Below are 8,399 nucleotides of genomic sequence, written 5' to 3'. Positions count from 1 at the left end.
AATGCCCACCAAACCCCTCCAGTATTTTCTATTTGTCATGGGAATTCTGTGCGCCAAGTTTGGTTCAATTCCATCATTGGTGGAGGTCAGAACGCTTTTTTGATTGTAGGTGAACTATAAATTCCAGCAACCACAATTCCCAAATGACAAAATCAATACCACCCAACCCCTTCAGTATTCAAATTTGGGTGTATTGGGTATTTCTGCCAAATTTGTTCCAGTGAATGAAAATACGTCATGTATATCAGATATTTACATTATGATTCACAACAGTAGCAAATTACAGTTATGAAGTAGCAATGAAAATAATTTTGTGGTTGGGTGTCACCACAATATGAGGAATTGTATCAAGGGGTTGTAGCATTAGGAAGATTGAGAATCACTATTCTATATGCTTACTTGGAAGCAGGCTACATAGATGCATTTTAGGATTTAATTCTGAGTAAACATACATTTATGGAGAATAAAATGCATCATAACTTTCTACCTGATCCCACTGAAAAAATTGAAAGCTGATAAGAAATCATAGAATCGGAAGAAATCACATGGGTCCAAATTATGTAATCTATGCAAGAATACACAATCAAAGCATTATTGATAGATGGCCATCTAGCCTCTGTTTAAAAATGTCCAGAGAAGGAGATTCCAAGGCAGAATATTCCATGCTTTTCCCAACAAGCATGGAAAAGCTATCATCTACCAACTGATAACAAGATTTTCTTTGGAAAGATAATGCATATTCCTTCAATTCAAGCCTGTGACATTTAGTAGATTACTATCATGCCAGTTCAACCCTGGCAATACTCAAAAGTGTTGAAAAACCATAGAAATATTTGTGGTGCCTAACCTCCTGTCCATAGTCAAAGCAGAAGATAATCCCATACTTGAAAATCACAAAATAACTGTAGCCACCTAGAACACTGCTTCTTAAAATGTGAGTCCTGAACCCAAATGGGGTCTCCTTAGCTCAATACTGGCGTCCCAAAAATGTTGGCAACAGTTAAAAGTTTTCTGGATGTCACATTAACCTTTTAGCAAGTGTTTACAATGGATTCTGCAAAAGATGCTTCAGCTGTACTTCATAAAAAGGGAAAATCAACCTTTTTAGCAATTCTTCCAAATGCTGATTTATTATCAGTAAATGTTTTATTTTATACTTATTTATACTTGGGGTCATGTAAGAATTTCTCAGCCTGAAAAGGGTTGTGAGTGGAAAAGGTTTAAGAAGCCCTGACCTAGAATACAGCTCTTTGTGCTTTCGTTCTCTTGTTTGTGGTTCTAGCAGCCTTGCTACTTAAGGGTGCATTCTGAGACTGGAATGCAGGAAGCTCCTATAAACTTGAATTGCTAAAATTCCCTCTTTGGTGTCTCTGTCAAAGGTACAGACATTCTGTCCTCTTTTGCATCTGACCTCTCTGTTGGTACAACAAAACCAGTCATGTTCTTCAGGTTTTTTTCGGACAGTCTTCTGTTTCCAAAGCATATGCTAGACCCCATTGAGTTGTATCTGCTCCCGAAAAATGACATGAAACTGTTATGAAGTCCAGGTAAACATTTCATTTCAGACAATTTAAGCAAATATTGATAGAGTTCAATTAAATATTTGTCTATGGAGGTGCCGATCTGCATACTTTGTTAACTGTATTTATATGTAGCTCTTCGTTAATAACAGGATCAATGAAAAACTACCCAGGACCTCCTCGCCAAAAAATCTGTGCTTTTACTACTACCTCCTCTTCAAACTACTTCTTTTGTTGCTTCCCCTGTATCAGGTTTTTTAGTGTGAACTCCTCAGAGCTGAGACCTATCACCTTATATTCCATGCATCCTGTGCTGGTATGAGAATGGTTCTTTCTTAAAATAATACAATAACTGATGCACTCTTTCTCCATACTGCAGATATTGGAAAGGCTGTACTTGTTGATTTTCCACATGCCATGCAGGTACTGAACACAGAGTATGCAGGTCGAGAAAAGGGGAAAAGATCTACCAGTATTTGGTTCTCCTGTAATTAATATTTCCTGATTTCAACAGAAAATGATAACATTATTCTCAAATCAGATCAGTCATAGCAACACAGCACTGTAAGAAGAAAAATCCCAAAAGAACAAGAGCTTGGAACAAATGAATTAATTGTTGGTTCATTTGAATAATTAATTTTCAACCCAGTGAGAGTAATCAGCATCACAATCAGAATGTAAAAAAGTCAAAAATGTTGTAAAGATTGTCAAAAGGTGGCTGGGATGAATTTTATGCCCTCCAATTGTCCTGATTTAGCAGATAAAGTTCTGATTCATGCTCTTCTGTTCCACTTTTTAAGTATTCCAGCTTTTTTTCTCCGCCTCCAAAATGTTCCTTTTTTGGGTATATCTACACTGGGTTCATGGAAGCTGTAGTTTTACAAGGTCTTTAGCCTTCTCTGCCAAAGAACGTTGGTGCCTCACTGAACTACAAACCCTAGGGTTCCATAACATTGAGCCAGGGCAGTTAAAATGGTGTGGAAATGCATTAATTCTACACTGTAGATGTATTCTTTGCTCTCAGCGTACTTCAGTGGCTACAAAGTATAAATTTTGAATTTTGGCTATGACCCCAGGACTTGACGAAGCGGATTTTTAGTATAAGTATATGTTATGTTTGTATTGTCTGGTCTGTATTGTCGTGATTTATTGTACACTGTTCTTTTTGTTGCTGTTCACCGCCCCGAGTCGCCCTCGGGCTGAGAGGGGCGGTCAATAAATGCAAAAAATAAATAAATAAATAAATAAAAGAGAAGAAATGAGGGAATGGATGGAGTCTATCCCTTCCCAGTGGGATCAAGCAAGAGCAAAAGGCCGTAGCCTCTCCTAATCTCTGTGATCTATTTTTAGATAGATAAAGCTGCATAATACTACTAGTAGAACTACCACACTACTTCTAAGAAGAATAATTCATTAATATGTCTTACTTTTCTCTTTGAAAGGTTGGAGGGTATAGGGTTTAAATTGCTCTGGTTCCTGGGAAGAAGACCTCAACTGCATCATCATCATCGTCATCACCATCATAATTACAGGCAATGCTTCATGACCGAGGATGTTTGTCTTCCTAGTCTTGGTGATAGGCCAGTAAGTGACTATTCTGGATCTACATGGTCTTTTGCAGCAGGAACATATATTTCCAGATGTAAGGTGGTTTCGACAAGAGTGTGCTCAATGCACCTTCCTCTTGGCATGTTTCTCCCCTTCTGTTGTGTACCCCTCTTCTGAGGAGGAGGAAGTAGAACAGGAGGCTGAAGATGTAGGAGTTGGGGATTTGGGGCCAAGTGTCGAGGAGGAAGAAGAGGGTGAGGAAAACAAACTGCCAGTTCCTACATTTCTGGAACATCGAAGGGCAAAAGAAGAAACGAGAAGTTCAACTAGAATTGCTGCAAGGATGCTAAACAATCAGATCTCACCCTAGGAACGCCTGTGCTGGGAGCTGAGGGCTATAAATCAGCAAGTGGTAAATGCTGTCAGCAACCATTTTACTTAGAGATTCTGCTTTACTTTTGGGATTTACCTTCTGTTCCTTTGCTGCTGTTTGTTACATTATTATCATTTTGCTGAAGTAAAGCTTTTTTAGTTGCTTTAACCTTTCTTGTAAGGCTGTTTCTGGGGCAAAACAGAACACCTTTGCCATCTATTCCTGTCCACCAACACTCCATTTTCTGTTCTTAGCTAAGAGTAAAGTACCTGCCTTGGAAAACGAAGATCAGGCACTCAGACAACATGGTCAGTGAAGATCAGGGCAGAGAATAATCACTTCAGTCTTCCAGAAGGCTGACGTTTGTCTGCCTGTCTTCCCAAGAGATTTGCAGGATTCTTCAGAGGCAACGCTGATGGAATCATTCCGGAAGTCAAGAGTGATGTTTGTAAATGGCCCTTGTTTCACAGATGTACCATAGAGTTGGAAGCACAATAAATTTATAAACAAACCTCTTGGTATCTCTATGAATGTCCCAATCTACAAACACACTCTGCTTCATTTGAGAAAATGCTGCACTCACAGAGCTCAGGCAGTGTTGTATTTCAGCGCTGATGTCTGTTTTTGTGGAGAGGTGGCTGCCTAGGTACCAGAGATGGCCACCATTTTCTAGCATTGCATCATTAAACTAATTTTCTGGCATTGCAGAAAGATTGGTTGGTTTCTACTGGTAGAAACCAACCAATTATTCCATGTTCAGTGGGAGGCCAAGCTTTTCGTATGATTCTTCAAAGGTGTTTAAACTGGTTTTAAGTCTTCCTCTGGATGAGAACAGACTACATTATCATCAGCAAATTGGAATTCTGTAACAAAGTTGTTGTGATTTTACTTTGACTTTCAGTCTGCTGAGGTTAAAGAGCTTGCCATCTGTCCAATAGGTAATTTTCACACTGGTGGGAAGCTTCCCTTCAATAAGGGAAGATGGGAAACATGAAGATAGAAAATAAGATTGAGGAAATAATGCACCCCTGTTTGATATCTGATCCCACTTTAAAAGGGTCACTTTGGGAGCCACTGCTGTCCATGACTGTTGCCATCATGTTATAATGGAAGAGCTGCAGAATGTTCGCATATTTATCAGGGCATCAGATTTTCAGGAGGATGGTCCATAGAGTATTCTGATTCATTGTGTCGAAGTCCTTTGAAAAGTCAATGAATGCCATATACAAAAATTGATTTTGTTCCCTGCATTTTTCTTGGAGCTGTTGTGCAGTGGAGATCAACTGCATATAAGTTTCCCTCAAGGAACATGCCTTGTAGTTTGGAGGAGGCCTAGGTCTTGTGTGTCATGCAAGACATCAACAGTCACTAGAAGGGAAATGGTGACTAGACAGTTACTAGAACTGACTGAATAGAGATGAGCAACATTGAGAGGACAGGATAATATTTTTAGCTCTTCAAGCCATTATATCCACTTTAAAAGGCTCATCAGAAGCTGAGTAAGTAAGACAGATCAGGACACACACACACACATACACACAATATGTGTTTTGAGGGTGATGGTACATTATTCAGCTCTTATTATTTCAGGCCCCATCTACATTGTCATGTAATGCAGTTTCAGAATGCAATGTAACTCCATTGAACTACATTATATGGCATTGTAGGTTGGGCCACAGAGATCGGATTGCTCTCACTTTTTTGTTGCTGCAGAAAGATCAGCAGTTTCTTCATAATATGAATGAACTGTTTTTATATTCCTCTATAGCTGGTTTATCAAACTATTGGAAGGGAGGAACACGCATGATTTGGCAAGAAAAAGTATTTTCCTCCACAATAATGCAGAATTTTAAAAATAGTTATTCCTTTGTTATTGATTGCCTTCGGGTTTTTTGCAACGTATGGCAACTCTAAGGCAAATCTATCACAAGGCTATCTGTGTGACTTGTTCAAGGTCAGCCAGTGGGTTTTTGTACCCAAGAGAGGATTTAAACCTTGTTTTTCAAAAGTGTAGTCCAACATTGAAACCACAATACCCCACTTGCTTTCCCATTGTTAAATATATATATATTCAAATTGGATTGCTTTTCTTTTTCTTAGTTTTCCAGGAGCCCAAATGACAGCTAAATCGCCTTCTTGAGTTAGATTATGTATTGAATTGGAATATGTAAACAGGTAAAATTAGTATTTCCTGGATTATGTTTCATTAAGACCAAAACAAAACCCCATAATGATACGACAGGGTAATAGCCCTGTCATTCACCAGTTTTTCTTTAAAAAAACAACAACACCAGTTTGATTAACTGCAATATAATGATGATGATGATGATGATGATGTGTTGTTGAAGGCCTTAATGGGTTGCGGTCAGTTTTCTGGGCTGTATGACCATGTTCCAGAAGTATTCTCTCCTGACATTTCGCCATATCTATGGCAGCCTTAGGGGTTGTGAGGTCTGTTGGAAATTAGGCAACTGGGGTTTTATATCTGTGAAATATCCAGCTTAGGAGAAAGAAATATTGTCTGCTTGAGGCAAGTGTGAATATTGCAATTGGCCATCTTGATTAGCACTGAATAGCTGCTTCCTGTCTGGGGGAATCCCAGACAGGAAGGTGTTAGTTGGTCCTGATTGTTTCATGTCATGATTTCCCCTGTTTTTTGAGTGTTCCTCTTTATGTACTGTCCTGATTTTAGAGTTCTTTTAGTACTGGTAGCCAGAGCTTTCCTCATTTTAATTGTTTCCTCCTTTCTGTTGAAATTGTCCACATGGTTATGGATTTCAATGGCTTCTCTGTGTAGTCAGACATGGTGGTTGTTAGAATGGTCAATCATTTATGTGTTCTCAGATAATATGCTGTGTCCAAATTGGTTCATCAAGTGCTCTGCTATGGCTGACTTCTCTGATTGAATTAGTCTGCGGTGCCTTTCATTTTCCTTGATTCGTGTTTGGGCACTTGCTTAGTTTCTAACAGACCTCACTACCTATGAGGATGCCTGCCATAGATGTGGGTGAATCGTCAGGAGATAATGCTTCTGGAACATGGCCATACAGCCCGGAAAACTCACAACAATCCAATAATAATAATAATAATAATAATAATAATAATAATAATTTTGTTTCTTACCCATTTCCCTTCATTGCTTGAGGCAGGTTACAGAATAATATTATTCTGGGCACCACTTTCAATGGGAGTTGAAGTTTGGTGAGGCATCAGCACTCTTTAGCCAAGAAGACTCAAGACCTTGTAAATCTACCACAATCATGTTGCCATATCATTGAGCCATGGCAGTTGAGTTGGTTTCAAACGGCATTAATTTGACAGTGTTGATGCACCCAAAGATGCTATGAAATGGTACAGAATCATGGCTATGCTTTATAAAGACAGGGATGGATAGGCTCTTGGTCTATAGCACTCATCAGCCTTAGGCAGTATTGTCACTGGTGATGGCATTTTGAAGAGGCACAAATGGAAGGTGAAAGGGAGAAACATGCCAAGAGGAAGGCATGTCAAGCCAACCCCAACTGGACTGCCTTCTATCTGGAAACCGGTCCTCATTGAGGAAGAACATGCAGATCAAGAATAGGGCTTCACATCCAACTACAGATCCACCACGAAGAAGCTACACTTGGAGGACCATCATCCTCAGGCTACAAGGGATCGCCTAAGTAAGTACTTAGTACTTACCACAGTAGGGCTATTCCCCTCCCATACTGCAAAGCTACCTTTTCTCTGGCTCCTTAGACCAGAGGCAAAACCATATCTAGGGGTGCATCTTCACTAGAATTAATTCATTTGGACACAACTTTAATGGTCTAGCTCCATGCTATGGAGTCTTGGGAGCTGTAGTTTGGTGAGGCGCAAACACACAATGGCAGAGAAGGCTGGAGCTATTATAAAACTTCAGCTCCCATGATTCTATCACATTGAACCATGGCACTTAGTGATGCCAAGCTGCATTCAGTGTAGATGCACTAGAGAGGAAAAGGCTGCTGCACATGTTCTTCAAAGGGGAAAGCCACTAGATGGCATCGTGGTACAATTCAAGGTCCGCCTGAGGCATTGCAGTGGTCAGTGAAGTGGACTCCAGCCCAGCTGTTGCTGAAGTGATGTTATTAATCATCCCTGAGAAGAGACAGAAGTGCTGGGATACATTTGTCTCCAATTTGTAAGCATCTGAATAGCGTTTCTCATGGGATCTTGTAATCATTCTTTGGAAACTTACAGTAAACAAATTTAATTTTATACAAGAAAGAGCCAATCAGCTAAGGGGAAGGGGTTGAATAAAGGAGCACAGGCTCTCACTACACAGAGGCCACTGATGTCTGGGTCCATGTGATCTGGGCAATGGCTCTAACAGAGCTGTTTTCCATGTGACTCAGCCTCATTTGTGCAGAATCTCCCTATTCATTGTGTAACATTTGTGTTGAGTCAGTCCAAAAGTAAAGTCATTGATCGAACCACCATTGACACAAGGTGTAGAATTAATGCAGTTTGACACTACCTTTACTGCCATGGCTTGATACTATGAAATCATGGGAGTTGTAGTTTGGTCACTAGCACTATTTGGCAGAGAAGGCTAAAGATGTTGTCAACTAACAGCTTCCAGGACTCCATAGCATTGAGCCATGGCAGTTGACGTGGTGTCAAACTGCATTAGTGTTACAGTGTAGATCAGGCATGGGTAAACTTTCTAACTTGGGGGCTGCATGCTAGTACTCCCTGCTAGGAGGACCGGCTGCCCAGTGATGGAAGGAAGGAAGTGAAGGAGGTAGGAAAGAGAGAATGAAGGAAGGACTTAAGGGTGGAAGAGAAGGGTGGAAGTAAGGAAGGGAAGGAGGAAGGAAAAAGAAAAGGAAGGGAGGGATGAAGAGAAGGATGGAAGGGCATGTTAAAGGAAAGAGAAGGAAGGAATGACAAAAGGATGGAAGAGAAGGAGAAAAGAAAGAGAGAAGGAAGGA

The sequence above is a fragment of the Anolis sagrei genome, chromosome 3 (genome assembly GCF_037176765.1).
Source record: "Anolis sagrei isolate rAnoSag1 chromosome 3, rAnoSag1.mat, whole genome shotgun sequence".
Lineage (NCBI taxonomy): Eukaryota > Metazoa > Chordata > Lepidosauria > Squamata > Dactyloidae > Anolis > Anolis sagrei.
This window is presented reverse-complemented; position numbering follows the sequence as displayed.